At 42.2% G+C, this 15,216-nt stretch overlaps 1 protein-coding gene across 3 annotated transcripts in view; it reads left to right on the forward strand.

The window, feature by feature from the left end:
- The first annotated feature begins 2,274 nt into the window (after nt 1-2,274).
- Nucleotides 2,275-15,216, forward strand: part of RGS17 (regulator of G protein signaling 17) — a 69,722-nt gene continuing 56,780 nt past the window's right edge. For 2 of the 3 annotated variants that reach the window (XM_059469277.1, XM_059469279.1), the window contains exon 1: nt 2,275-2,435. The gene's annotated coding sequence lies outside the window, so the exon portion shown is untranslated. Of the gene's footprint in view, nt 2,436-3,105; nt 3,144-15,216 lie in introns of those variants that run through there. The other variant, XM_059469278.1, reaches the window with a different exon arrangement.

Here is a 15,216-nt window from a genome sequence, read left to right on the forward strand (position 1 = left end):
TAATAAGGAAACCATTTGGATTAAGAAATGCAAAGAAGCATGGAACAAAACCCATAAACCAGGGAGAGAGGATTGAAAGGCCTGGAAGAAAAAGTCATTGAGAGTAATGGCAGGGCTCTAAAACAGGCACAAGGATTAGGCAGTGGCCAGAACAGAGCAGCTGAACAGCTATTGAAAGGAAGTGGGTTTATAAACAGGAGTTCAAGCAACAACACGGAATGGCTTCAGTGCAGGAAACTATGGCAAATAGGAATGGCTGGGCTTGTTCAGAGCTGTGGGAAACATTAAGAGAGTAATAAAAAGCACAAGTCTTTTATTCATTTAAAATCTTAAGCATAGCATTTTCAAACTTGTAGTATTTGGTAATTTTCTGATATCTGGATAAAATTATTTTCCTTCAATCCTACCCATTATTCAGCTTCCCAAACTGTCTCCCTTTTAAATTGAACATTTCAGTGTAGATACTAAATCTATAGAAGATGCTTGCTTTGATTGGTTTCATATTTTTTTACAGAGTGGAGCTGTCTTCATAATATTAGGCAGGTATAAAGGCTCACATTCTTTACTGTGAAGTCATTAAGCTTCAACATGCGAGTTTAAACTTAAAAAACTCTTGAAATTATTTCCTAAATATGGAGGTTTTTCTTAATCAAGGCCTTAGAATAGCACTGGTGCTCCTTAAAGCAGGGGAAAGATAGTCAAGATTGTAAGCATTGCAATTAACTAAAAATAAAACACTGTTAAGCTTGAAAGATACATTTTATCCTTTACAATACTCTTTTGAGCACTGTTTCTAGTGATAGGGAATATAACTTAGATTTCCATAAAGACAACCAGATTGCCATGCCAATAACTTTTGGGAATCAGACTGAATTGTGGCTCAAGTTGAAGGATTTTTTCTTCACAAGCATTAAGATCAGAAGAAAAGAGAAGTCGTGGTTTTATGGGGAGAGACTTTCAGGGAGATTAACACTGACTTTAGTCCTTGTGAGATTCAGAATCTGAAGCTTCTATCCCAGAAGACAAAAAGTAAACCAGACAACCATGGCTGCTACTGTCACATTTTAAATTAGTTGTGTTTTGAGTACAGATTCCCAAGAGCCGAGCTTGTTTTGATGTGCCTATGTTCTTACAGCTCTCATGGAAGCTAGCCCTTCTGGACTGCTTTAAATCCTTTTAATTTCAGCCCTACTAACATGCATGTGATTTTGGCTTCAGTTTTTGCAGCACTCCACTTTGGGCTCTAGATGAAATACAAAGGTGTATTGACCACTTCTGCAAAGAGAATTGGTACACATTGATGGCAATCCACAGAACCACCTTAATGCAGCCTTGTGCCTTTAGTACCACCTTGCCAGGCTGTTTTAGTGAAGCAGTAAATGTAGTAATGTGTCCTCTCCTGAGTTATTAACATTTCTGGGTTCATGGCATGATTTGACAGGATCCAGATGCCAAACATGTATTTTTCCAGTGCTGTTACCTGGAGGCGTATCAGGCTCAGATTTCTAAGGTGCAGAAGGAAAGCTAAACAACGTTCTCTATTGAGCCAAAATTTAGAAACTGGAGTTTGGAAAGATGGGACAAACTAACTGGCAAAACCTGTCAGGATTCCGGATTCACAGTCAGATTTTCAGAGCATCCTGATCTTGATTCTCGCGGTTGGCACCGACAGATCCATGCAGATCCACTCTGGTTCTTTATTCCCAAACTGTGCTTCAGGTGCTCACCATCAAAAAGTTACTTGGCCACTAAATCCCTGCCTCTCCCTTGGCTTCAGAGGAGAATAAGTGTCGGATAGCTGCTTATGGACTTTTCATTTTTTAAAATCTATTCGGACGTATCGATGTGGGGACCAAAATAAAATCAAAACCGCAGCCTGGCACCTCTAGCGCTTCAGTGCTGAGCACGGCGGCGTGCCGCTCCCGCCGCCGCACGCTGCCAGCCCACCAGCGGGGATGCTGCCGCTCCGCCGGCGGAGTTCCCCAGCCCTGCCTGCCGGGAAGTGTCCCTGAGGCCAAGCGGGCCGGGCCGGGCCGGGCCGGGCCGGGTTGGGCCGGGCCGGGCCGTGCCTCCCTCACCGGGCCGGGCCGCGCCGAGCGGGGAACTCCCGGCGCCGGCGGCAGAGCGCATGTGCGGGGGCTCCCACTCCGCGCCGCTCCTCGCACCCTCTCGCCCGCCCTTCCTCTCCGCCGCCCTCCCGCCCTCCCTCCCTCCCTCCCAACCTCTCCCTCTCTCTCGCTCTCTCTCGCTGCCCCCCTCCCTCCCTTCCTCCCTCCCTCCCTCCCTGCCCGCCCGCCTGCCGCCGCCTCCCGCCCTCTCCCCGCCGGCTGGGTGCTGAAGTTGGGCGGATGGCAGCGGAGCAGCTGCGCTAGGGGACGAGCCGCAGCAGCCCTTCCCGGGATCGCTCAGCGCCAACTGCACGCAGCCGGGCGGGGGTGGGTAAGGCGCTCCGCGCTTGTTTCAGCCTGAACCGTGATAAACGGCACCAAAATGTCTGCTTTATAGTGATGCAAAGGGTGTGTGTGTGTGGGGAAAACCGACCAAAGGGAGGGATGTAGGGGGGGGGAGAGGAAAAGGAAGGAGGGAGACCATAGGGAGGATGGATGGATGGATGGATGGATGGATGGATGGATGGATGGATGGATGGATGGATGGATGGATGGATGGATGGATGGATGGATGGATGGCGGGCGGTAGAGTGCAAGAGAAAATGTATTCTCGGGGTGACAGGGTGTGTGTAAGCGTGCCTCTGTGTGTGTGTGTAACAACGGGCGGCTTCGGCGCCGAGGTTGCAAGGTGGAGCGTGTGTGTGTATGTGTGTGTGTGTGTGTGTGTGTGTGTGTGTGTGTGTGTGTGTCGAGCCCGCGATGCACAAAGGGGTGGGGAGAGGTGTCGCTGGGCTCTACCCGCGCCCCCCATCTCCGCCGCCCCCCGGTTTGTGTTGGGGATGCCGCGGGGCATTCGCCGCGCCGGGAGCTGCTGCCCAGCCCGGGCAGGGGAAGGGATTGGGCCGCCCCCGGGGAAGCCGGGGACACGGGCTGGCGGTGTGACAGCCGCCAGATCGGAGGCGAGGCAGCGCTCCTCCCGTCTTTCCTCTTGACCTTCCCCTGCCTGTAACGTGGGTCTGCTCCGCGCGAGGAGAGGTGGTGTAATTTTTATTAGTATTATTGTTGTTGTTATTTCAATCCGAGGAGCCGGCGGAAGGTGAGGGTGAACGAGCGAGTGATCGCTCTAAGATCGGGAATTGCTTTCCCATCCTTCCCTCCCTCTGCCCCCTTTCTCCGGTGCCCCCCCTGGCCGGGCCGGAGCGGGGCCGGGGAAGCCGCGGGGGCAGCGGCCGCGGAGCCCCGGGCGGCACCAGCCTCCCCCGCCCGCCGTGCCCTGCGGCACCGCCATCCTCTGCCCCGGCCTCCTTCCCGCCCCTCCCCGGGAAATGCCGGCGGGCGGCGGGCGGGGGCCGCGGCAGGAGCAGGTGGCGGGGCGCGGCGGCGGGCGGGGATGCTCCCGGTGCGGAGCGGGGCTCCCCGCGCTGCCGGGAACACCCGCCGGTGCTGCGGGGATGCGGTGCCGCTGCCCGCCCCGCCGTGTGCTGCTCCTGCGGGGCTGCGCCTCTCCTCGGGATGGAACCGCCCGCAATTAAGAATGCCGAGGTTGCCTCGCTTGCTCGGCTGCCAGCCTAACGTTCGTCTCTATCTCTTCTTGTTGATGTAGAAGGAAACCTTATGGGGCTGTCAGGCTTAGAAACAGCAGGGGTGAAATTTATGGTTTTCGGTATTCGGTTTCTTCGTTTCTGTATGTGGATTTTCACCAACGCGTGTCATAGGTTCGCAGCCAGATGCTTTTGCAAAATGGATGAAATCTGAAATACCCTTCTAGGTAAATGTAAGTTACATATTGGCTGGCAATACTATTATGGGTAACAGGTGAAAAATAGCTTCCTACAAATGTAATGTTCATGCATTACAAATGTTGGGAGTTCTATAAAGAAAGTTGATTCTTTTTCACATCAGTTGATGCTAGTGTCATCCTCCTTACATAAATCGCTAGGAAATTTACCTGCGGCACAAGCCATTTAGGCAAACAAACTATTTAACCTTTATAGAAAAACAGTGTTGCACTCTGTTATCACTGTTATCAAATACATGCTTTTATTCTAGCTCATACCCAGAAAAAGCAAAGTCCTTTTAAAAGATGAGTGAGCCCCACCCCAGTAAGTTTATGGCCTAAAACGCAAATGCTATGATACACTCAAGTACTTGCCTCCCTGAAATAAGGTGAGCATTAAAGCATTTAAATGCCTTTCTCCATCAAGGCCTTAGATCCTTTTAAGTAGCCAAAATAAGAACATAATTTAATTAAAAGAATATGATCAAATAAATTGCTATAGTGAGTTGAACATCTAGTCCAATATCCTGGCTCTGACTACAGTCATTAGCGGATGCTGAAGGAGAAAAACGTAAGAAACAGGACTGGCATACAGGGATCTTTTCCTGGCATATCCTTTCAAGTTTCAGCAACACACAGAACATGGATTTCTTAAACTGAAGGTTGCTCTCAGACCATCATATGTAATAAACTTTGAGTTTCCCTACTCCCTTTTAAAAAATCGGTTTATGCTTTGGTCTCAACCCTGTTCTGTGGAAATGAGCACCAAAATTTAATTATGATTTGTGTGAAAAACTACTTCCTTTTGTTTGCTATGAACCTGCTGCCTGGTAATTTCACTCAGTGGTCCCTAGCTGACAGGGAGCACATATTGTATCTATGTAAGGTGCCAGGAGTGTCCTCTGAAACCAGAGCAGGTACAGCACTGGCAGGTCAGGTCCCTTCATCTTACCTATCACCAAGCTGAGTGGCCTGCCCAGGAATGTAAAGCTGTACTCAGCCCTTGGTCTCTATCTTGAAATCTACACATAAGAATAGTTCTTCTTCTTCTTGTTATGCAACATGGATACTTATGTACAAAGAATTGCCCTGAACCCTTGAACTTGGTTTCAAGAAGGCTACTGAAAAGCTGTCCGTTGAAAAATACTCCCTGCACTATTGATTTGAATTGAAATCTGACTGACAGCTTGGTGAAAAATTCCCTATCCCAATGCAGTTTTCTACCCACCTGAAAAGAAGATGAAATATTTTATTCTTAACTGCAATTCTTATTTTTTTAACTTCTATATTAAATACAAAATGCAAGCTATATGTCAAGGCACACACACACACACACATATATATATATTTATATATGTATATATATATATATATATGAACTCTGTACATTTGAAGTAGCATCATTTTCTAATTGTTCTGTGTAATGTTCATTATAAGGATGTGCATCAACATGCTCAGTTTCAAAGCAAAATTTTAAATGTGCCATAAAATGTAGCTGATTTGTAAGGAGCTATAACACAAATTCTTCTTCAGAAGAGTGCTCCTGAGTTCAGTCCTGCTTGAGGAGGTATTGATCTTGCAGAATACTTCCCTGATCTCAGTGGTAGCCCCTCTTTGATTTTGTCATAAGAATAATAAAGGAATAGGAGACCAGAGAACTACAAAAGCACAACCCAGACCCAAAGACGCAGAAGTTCTCAGTTTTAATTTGGCAGCAGACACAACTTGGAGCAACACAATCACAGCAGAACATGGTACAGTAGAGAAGGGTAGAAACCCATGAGCTGTGAAATTCTTCACAAAAAATAGAATGCTGAAGCCTCAAATGTGTTAATCCCCATTTCCCAAAAGACTAAGAGGAGGAGAGGCTGAGTGGTATTGTTATGGGAAAGGATAGGAGGAATGTCAGCCAGTCTCAGACATGATTTTCTACTTACAAGTGGTGTTTATGTAGCAAAACACATATGTATGTAGATGTATATATATGGTATATACACTTTTGTTCACTAAAAATACATTAGCCTAAATAAATGTTGCAATCCTAGTACTTTTACATAGCACTCTCTTACTTGTATGCTTCACATGCATGCCTTTAATTATGAACATATGGAGATTCTTAGGAATACACCAGAAGTGTACTAAGTGAAACAGTATTGGCTCTTACAGAGGTGTTCATCACTGTTCCATTAGCTCCCTCCTGATCATGGCTTCACAATGCCAGGAATTTATTTTGCACTCGTACCAAGATTTCAGCTTTTACAGTGAAAAATATATCCCTACCATACTAGTAGTCCTTATTCTATGAATACAGGGTTCTATGAATACAGGATGACTTTTCTAAGAACATAAAATTCATGTACTAATTGGCTTGAGCTAAAATTCATTAAAAATAAATCTTTCACAAAACCTAGCATTTGTGTTGACATACCTTTTTCCTCTAAGTAGTTTTTATAATGAAATAATGCAATCAAACTTTCCATACCATTAATTAATTAAAAGCTTGTGCATAGGGTATAAAAACAAGTGAATAGATTAAGTTGTAGTTAAGTTTATCTGTTGGTGGTTATAGCTAATGGCTGTGGCTATACAGGCTGTAAGTAGAGTTGTGTCGACTTGTGTGAATAGTTTTGCTGCTGACTCTTCCAAAGAATCCCAGCACTTCAGCTTGGCACTTCTGCAGGTCTTGGCTGCAGAGGGTCTGAGGAAGTGAGCTGCATGTGTGTGTCACTCTGGTTCTCTGGAAAGTTAACCATTTCAGGGAGCTCTTTTCTGCAGAGATTTTGTGTCTCTACTTGAAGCCGGGTATTTGCTCTCAAAAGGTTTTCCTTGGCATGGCTGCTGTCTCTAGCATGCACAGGGGAAGCAGCCAAGCAGTGTGATGGTGGCAGGGACCTTGGGGAATGCTTGAAGCACACAAACAGATGAACTGGGGGTCTGCTCTGCTCCTCCTGCCCAGCCACCATCTAACCTGTGCCTCAACCAAACCAGCATAAGGGCTTGATTCCCTAGTGTGCTTTCTCTCATTTGCACTGCTCCAGTGATGCAAAATAGATGTAAACTCAATTTAAATTACTCGTGTGCTTTGAAAAACTTTTGTTGTTCTGGTATATTAATGAATCTGGACTTAAATAAGAGTATTTTAATCAATTTAAGTTTGATTCTGTCATAGCATCATAAACATTTTGAATCATAGCTTTGTCTTTAAATTCTTTGCTTATATATATAAAATATAAATGAAATGCATCTTAACTTCCATACAATAGAAATATTCATACATTATTTACTTGGTAAGTAAATAGCAGCAAGTTCTTAGAAATCAGTAAATATCTAAATAGAATGTATGTGGGAAATTACATGTAGGGAGATAGAGCAGAAATAAAATTTAATAAAATCTTCAATCCAGCAGCCAAGCATTAAAAACATGCACACACCTTAAACACTACATCTGTTCTGCATAATCTTTCTCCAAACAAAACCAGTATATATCTAGCCTAGGTTCTTCAGTGAGAAAGGGGTAAATTAGACAGTGAGGCATTAACACAGCTCTGTAGCCACTGCTACCAGAGCAGCTTCATTTGGCTGCTCTCTCCAGTGATGCCAGCTCTGTGCTTGCTGGAATATGAGAGATCACAAGCTGAACCACTGTATATAGCCAGCCCATCTCTGTGCATACAGACTGGCAGAGAGAATGTCACTGTAGCACTGCCTTTAAAGGACACAGCCACTCTGTCTCAGATCCCTGATTAATTGATTATGCCACCTTGCTTATTATGTATTATGTTTTTGCTGTATTCTGTTTTGCTGTGCTTTGGTATGCTGTAACAATGTCTTCATTTATCAGCAGCTCATGTAAGTTAAAGTAAAATAATCCTGTGAGAGAAAGCAATTAAAGCCCAGGAAGCGTGGATGGAGGGTCTCATGGTATCCTTAGCACAGCACTTTTATACCTGCTTCCAAGGCCGAGTTGGACATGGCTTTGAGCAGCCTGGCAGGGGGGGTGGAACTCGGTGATATTTAAGGTCTGTTCCAACCCAAACCACTCAGTGATTCTGTGTTTCTCTGATTCTGTAGTTCAGACAGCTTTCAAGAGAGACTTCAGAACAGCGAGCACCCTTAGAGCAGCAGCGTGTCCTAGGCACGTCGCAGCTGTGGCAAGGAGCTGCAGGGAGCCCTGACATTTCTCACAGCACCACTACCTGATTAGTATCACTATATATGCTGCTCTCATAGAAACTCAAATTAGAGGGAAGTCATAGAATGTCTGGGCTGGAAGGGCCCCTAAATGGATTTCAGTTTCAGTTCCCCTTGCCATGGACCAGGACAATTTCCACTAGACTGAGTTGCTCAAAGACCCACCCAACCTGGCTTTGAACACTTCCAAGGATGGGGCATCTCCAGCTTTTCAGGGCAACCTGTTCCAGTGCCTCACTGGCCTCATAGTGAAGAAATGTATAGTATATGTTTAATATCATTGTTTATGGTTTGCTTAATGGGAACAACCTTCTGAAGTAAGGAATTTCTTATCCATTCTGCTTTATTTTGACAGCAATGCAGACAGCACATGCTCTCTGATATTCACATTGCACCAGACCTTTGGGTAGTGTAGATTCTGCTCTCAATGATTTGCATCATATGAAAATTGAGAACAGTGAATAATAACTTCCTGTACAAGAGCTTCACAAGTAGCCTTGATTTAATGAATGTAGGTGGAAAGTGTCATCCTAATTAGTCAGTGTCCAAAAGGTACTTTTATTTCCAAGTCTTATTATCTTCAGAAATTACAAGTCCTAAAATATTAATCAGATGCTTCATAGCTTTCAAGATGGGTTTGGGAAGAGTGCGATGTAAAAGTTATTTTTTTTATCATTCATGTAGAATGGTTTAAATATATATCTACTGTGTTGTAATGCAGTTGTCTTATAATGGTCTGATAATCTAATGGATACAGTTTGATATATCTGATAACCTGCTAACTAGAATCTCATGTGTAGAATTTTTTCACTATTATATGTATTACAGTTGTTCAAGTATTTTTATAAACACTTACTGACCCTCACAATTTAAAAACCCCCAGATGATAATAAACAGAATCTCAGCTGTACAGTAAACATCGTGTTGACCAGAATAGACAAGGCTGCTTTCAAATTTTTGATTATTTGATATGTAAAATTAAGTCACAGAGTAACCACAAAAGAAATAAGTACTTGTGTGGTAAGAATCTTGTAAGGATAGAGGGAATACCTATAACCAGTGAGTGCAGCTACTTCATAACCTATCAAGTTATGAAGGCAGCAGCTTTGAGCTGAGACTGAGCATTGGTCAGTGATTCAGAACACAGAAATCTGACTGTTTATCGGATTTGTCCTCAGCTCTCTCTGCAGAAGGACCATCCTATATCCAGCATCTGTCTTAAAGCCTATGCCTACACTGCTAATTGCAGACTAGGATAGAGATAGCTGACAAAGTTCAGACACTTGAAAAATCTAATAAAAGGAGAACTAACAAGAAAGTTACCTTAATTTACCTCTATTATCTATCATCTTGCATCCTGCAGTACAAACTACTCAGAAGCTGTGAAATGCACTCCTAAATTTTTTCTATTTTTAACCTAAATAGCTCCTGAACACATTTACCACCAAATACATTCCATAATCATTCAACCATTGTCTTAGCTCTTCTTAACCTGCTTCAATTGATCAGTAACCATCCAAGGAAATCACAGCTGTTTTTTCAATAGCAGTCAGTGCTAAAATACAGCAGTAACGTGGTGTTCATGAGGCTGTCTAAGATTCTGGCTTTATGTAGTAGCCAAGGTAGCACAACTCCTGTGGGTGCAGGATTGCACTGAGCACTTCTTTTAGTTGCCAAGACTCTCGGTTTTTATTACTTCTGCTGAGCATTTTTCTTGGTCAGGCATATAATGCTGTGGCAGATACAGTGTCCTGGTTTCATACAATGTGATATTTCAGGAACTTTTAAGAAAATAGAGAATCCAGAAAGATGAAAATAGTAAAAGAGGAGGTGACTACTCATCATCATATTATTATTCTGAGAATCCAGCAATTTAGCAAGCACTAAGAATAAATAAAGAACACATTATGAAAAGACTATTTCTGTCCTTCCAGATTTTGGCAATTTAGACCTAATAAGTGCTTTTTAATCATTCCATCATGCTGTCTTTTCTACAAGCTCACCTTTCAAACAACCACTAAATTACCTTTGCATGCTAAGACAGCAGCACTGCTTTTCACAGAACAGAAATGCAGCTACATATCAATTAAGCAATTAGAGGATCACACAGTAAAATGGTGGCAGATGCAGAAATTAAAAATACAGGGCAAAATTCTTGTTGATTTAAAGGGTTAAAATCTAACATTAAGAATCTTGTCTCCTACTCCAGCTTCCTTATTACCAAAGTAATGCTCATATATAGAAATCAGAGAGAGCTTAAGATCCAGAAAATCTTCATATGCAGACAATTTCCAGGACAAAATTGGGCATTGGCAGCTGAATGAGAAGTTAGTCTTTCTGATCAAGTATTCTTACTCATTTGAAGATGATCAGGGTAAAACCTCTCCAGTTTGCTCCTTTGAATATGTAATCTGAATATCAACATGAAAAATATTAATTAGGGCCATGTTAGAAAAAAAATTGCTCCGTAAGCAAAACACTACAAAACCAGGAAGGCTTTGGATGGTTGAGCAAAAAAAATTTAAAATTTTTTGCATTTAAAAATTAAAAAGAGAGAATGGAAGCATATGGCAAGTAGCACAAGATACCTTCTGCATATACATATCCCATAACTTTCAGCTCATCAGTTCTTTAAAAAGATATGGGATTTTGGGGATCCATTAAACTGCTACCTCTAGATCTGTCATCCTCATAAAAGGACTTAACTCCAGTAGAGTCAACTCAGTCCTGTTCATAATAGAATAACACCTGTCATAGCTTTTCCAAATTATGCATTAAAAAAAAACTCTATGCTCATTTCTTTTAGCTTGATTGTTTTCATGACATAAGTTCCTGTAATATCACAGCTATAGCACAATAAAATATTTTTACAGGTAACAAAAGGGAGTAGACTAATTAGTCAATGGATACCTAATTCTAATAATGAAGGCAGCATATGATTTCTAAGCCCAAATTACTCTGAATTTTAGCAACACTTCAATCTTGGATGCAATCAGAACTAGGGGAGATGATTTACTCAGTCCATATCAGCATATACTTTATATATGCTTATATATATTCATTTGTAATTTAGCCTCAGAAACTTTTAATTAATTGCCTTCTGGTTATCACTGTGAGAGGACAAACCCATGAGCTGTGGCACGAGCTACCACTGATCAGCTTCTCCAGTAAATTTCCTGTGAAGCAGGCTGATGGCCCAAGTAAATGCAATTTAGTTTATTTTTTAAAGAAAAGAAGTAAGTTACTGTATGTCCCTTGAAAGATGGGGGAGAGGTCTCCTTGAATTTCAAGAAAATATGATCTGAAAGAGCTTTAATGTATGAAGATTAAATTTATCAGAAAGCACAATTTATTGCAGGTCCAGCTGCAGATGGGATACAGTTCTTAGAGGTTTTAAGACTCCAAATAATTGAATTGCTATTAATGTTCAAGACATTTTTCCATTAAATTGAGTGGACTTCTATGGCAGAAACTATTCTTACAAGTAATGCCAATCATCATTCACATTTTAAACATAGGATTGTAAGGCTCTGTTAAGTAGAAATTGTTCTGGTGGGCAGTGAGATCATCCCAGAGAATGCCAGAGATACCTTGATTTTGACTGCTTAATATTTGGTGAGGTACTATGTAGAATAACCTAAAGAGAGTATTTTATGTTTTAAAAGTAAGTTGGGTACTATTCATACAGCAGACTGGCTTTTTATGTTGGTTTGTTTCTACATTAGACCCTGAGCTGTTTAGGTGAGGTACTGTTTAAAATTGTGCTGCAGTCCTGTCCTCTGAGGCAGAGAGTGTGTCCAGCAGGGTGCCAAGGAAATGAGCTGCTATTGAAGCGGGCAGGCAGTGCGTGCTCAGCAGCACTCCGGGTTAGGCTCTCTTCAGTAGCATGGCTGATTCCAGCAGGTGCCACAGTAGCAACTTTAGGAACACTGGAAAATAGGAAAGTATGCTGAGGGAAAAACCCTAGCTAATTTAATCCCAAACTCTGTCTGTGTCCGTCAATCACTTCTTACTTTTTCTTTCCTTCTCTTGATCAAGTTGATATTAGGAGCAGGAAATGTTTTTTGTTTTGTTTTGTTGTTGGTTTGGGTTTGTGGGGGTTTTTGGGAGGGAGAGGGGAGAAGGTTGTTTGGGTTTTCTTATTTCATTTGGTTTGGTGGGTGTTTTTTGTTTGGTTGGTTGGGGGTTTTTTACATTTATTCTTACCCAGAGGCTGTTCCAGATCTCCCGTTGAAAACCTTTTTCTCATTTCCAGCCACATTCACTCAAAGACTGCTTATTCTTCATTTGCTCTTGTGCAATGATCCATGTTAAATTTTTCTTTCTCCCTTCCATTTGTTCACCTGACACATTCATATCCCCCCCCCTTTAAACATTTGTCCCAGAAACTCTCTTTAGGTCTAGCAGACATGAAAAAATGAAGAGAACACTCAGAATGCAGATTCCGTATCTTGTGAAACAAGGGGGCACAAATGTCCTGGCCACAGCTCTCCTCCCAGTCACAAAACCCCTCCTCCAGCCTTTTCCCTTCATAACTCATCTGTGGAGCTCCTTGGAACAGGAAAACAATAAAGCCTGTGTGACTGCTCCATGAGCATTCTCTCCTGATTATGTAAGGGGGATCCCTTGATAAGGAATATTCAAGGTGCAGCTCACACCTGAAGCAATTTTAGAAGTGTGCTGCTTGAATTTCAGTGCTGTGTGACCCTGTAGGATCCTCACTGTGAATAGTGGCAGCAAAAGACATAAGGTCATGTGTATAAGAGAAGATTCACCTACATACCTGAACTTTGGGGCAACCTAAAGGGTCTTTTTTGTTTCCCCGTCCATTGTCAAAATACATTTCCATGTTGATTTGGATACAAAATAGCTTCAATATTAGTATAATTTCTCTTTTCAGACAAAATAACTTCTTCAGGAAACTCTTTTGTGTTACTTAAAAGTGCTTCTCAATCCTGGTATCCTGTGGAACTGGATATAGATGTAACATTTTAGTACAGACGTGTCTAGAAGAGAAGGGTTCCAGCAATAGCAACTGTGTTGCAAATGCACTGGTTCACCTACATGAGATTGCACAGGACAAAAAAAAATGTCATCATTTTGATTTGTTGTGCATGACTCATCTTCTAAAGAAAAGTTAGATCACAAGAGAAAATTAAACATTTGTCAAGGAAATGAAGAATCCGGGCCATTAAGATGAATTGGTGATTGTTGATGATTGTTCTCAGACTTCAGTTCTGTTATGTTGACCCATTTGCAGACTTGAATGGAAACTGATCATTCTTCTTTATAAGGGTTTCAGAGTCATACCTAAAAAGTTGTTTTTAGAGATTTGAAATGACAATGACCACACCACGTCCTTTATTCCACTTGTTGACATCCTACCTGTTACTATGCACTGAGAAAAATAACACTATCTCAGGACAGGCACTTAACTAGAAAAAAAAAAATTGGCTGCACCCAAGCCTTTGGTGGCTGAATAAGGATCAAACATTTAATGTGATCAGCAGGCAGCTCTGCCTCCCACAGTCTCCTGCAATTATAACATTCAGTTCAGTTTTTCTGTTTAAAAATAATTTTATTGTTCGAACAAAAATAAAACCATTCAGATAATGTCTAAATTTGGCTTTCAAACTCAGATTTTGAATGTCTGGTCACTGCTTCTGAGTGATGTGTAATGGAAATGGAAAGGTCAGTGCTGTTAGCACATGGAAAACATCTTCATCCACATCTCCTTCCTGAGATGTGGCATGGATAGAAATACCAGCAGGCAGTGAATGTCACATGTATTATCTATGTGTGTTCCCTGATCAGAAGGAGCAGCACCTGCGAGATTGTAGGTATCCACATACTGTTTATTAAAGGCAGTATGGAGCTCAGAGGCTCCCAACGAGCATGTTGGGACACTGAGATGGCCTGGCTGCCCAAAATTAGCCCTTTTCTTTTCAGCATCCAGTGGATGGTCCTCCATCAGGCACTGCACATCCCCCCCACATGCCTGGGCCTCCCTGGTCCTGCTGCTGTTGTGATGTCCCTCACAGGCACAGGTAATCTTGTCATCTTCTTCCCCAGAGAGCAAAGGGTTCCTCAGCACATGCTTATTCTTGCTAGGACTCTAATCTGCAACTCCCCAAAAAGAAAATTTCAGGTGTTTAAAAATTTCAGTATTTAAACAGAATACTGTTGGCAAGGATATCTAACCTGTCACAGCAGGTGTGTCATACCATCATCCAGAAGTCATGGGTCGTACCACAATTAAGGCAATAAGGCTGTAACTTAAATTGAAGCCAGTGGAAGAAACTTCCAGGAGTTTTGAGACATTTAGATTGTCCTTGAGAAACATTTAAAAATTAAAGTGTCACTTGCCTACAGGTCTGCCCCAGTGAAAAAGCATGTTAGTCCAAATCAGTAATTGTAGGGCAAAATTCCTTCCTACATTTCCCCCCAATGAAACAATAAACGTGAACACAGGCATTCACTCTAGCAGAAAAATCTGCAAAATCTTACTTTGTGATCAGACATGCAGGTGGTTCAATTTAATTCTTACTAATTCTTTCCACAAAGCTAAAAAAAATTCCCTGAAGGAAGAAGTGCTTGAGTCAGCTCCACAGAGAACAGAAGTTTATCCTATTCACTAACTGGAATGAATCTTCTATTGAGATGCTAAGTGTTGTTTCATTGCTTTCCATACAGCCTTTCCATAAGATCTAAAGAACTTTTTATGCCACATTTATATTCATTGTGAGATTTTTGCCCCTGGCTCTCCAGCTGTTTCCTTGCTTACATCCTGAGGCAAGAACTGCTGAACTTGGGGAGCAGGAAGACTGAATTATTGAGAGGGACAGAAAATTTCAGAATTGACTATCCAGATGTTCCAGGTGAAGGGACAAATCTCAGGAGTGGAAGTAATAACCAGCACAGACTGAGAGAACACAGAGAAGTTGAAAAGGACCTTTAAAATCTGAAGGGGCAAGAAGCAGGCATAATAGACAGTGAGACTGAAATCTCAGTAGATAGCAGTGAATGGTACTGAATGTAACATGAATCTGGATGCTAGTTAATGAAGAAAGAAGGAAATTCGTAACGAACAGGTGAATTAAAAGGCTACAGTGATAAAGTCTGGAAGTATGGAATAGCAGA

This window comes from Ammospiza nelsoni, chromosome 3 (genome assembly GCF_027579445.1).
Source record: "Ammospiza nelsoni isolate bAmmNel1 chromosome 3, bAmmNel1.pri, whole genome shotgun sequence".
Classification (NCBI taxonomy): Eukaryota; Metazoa; Chordata; class Aves; order Passeriformes; family Passerellidae; genus Ammospiza; species Ammospiza nelsoni.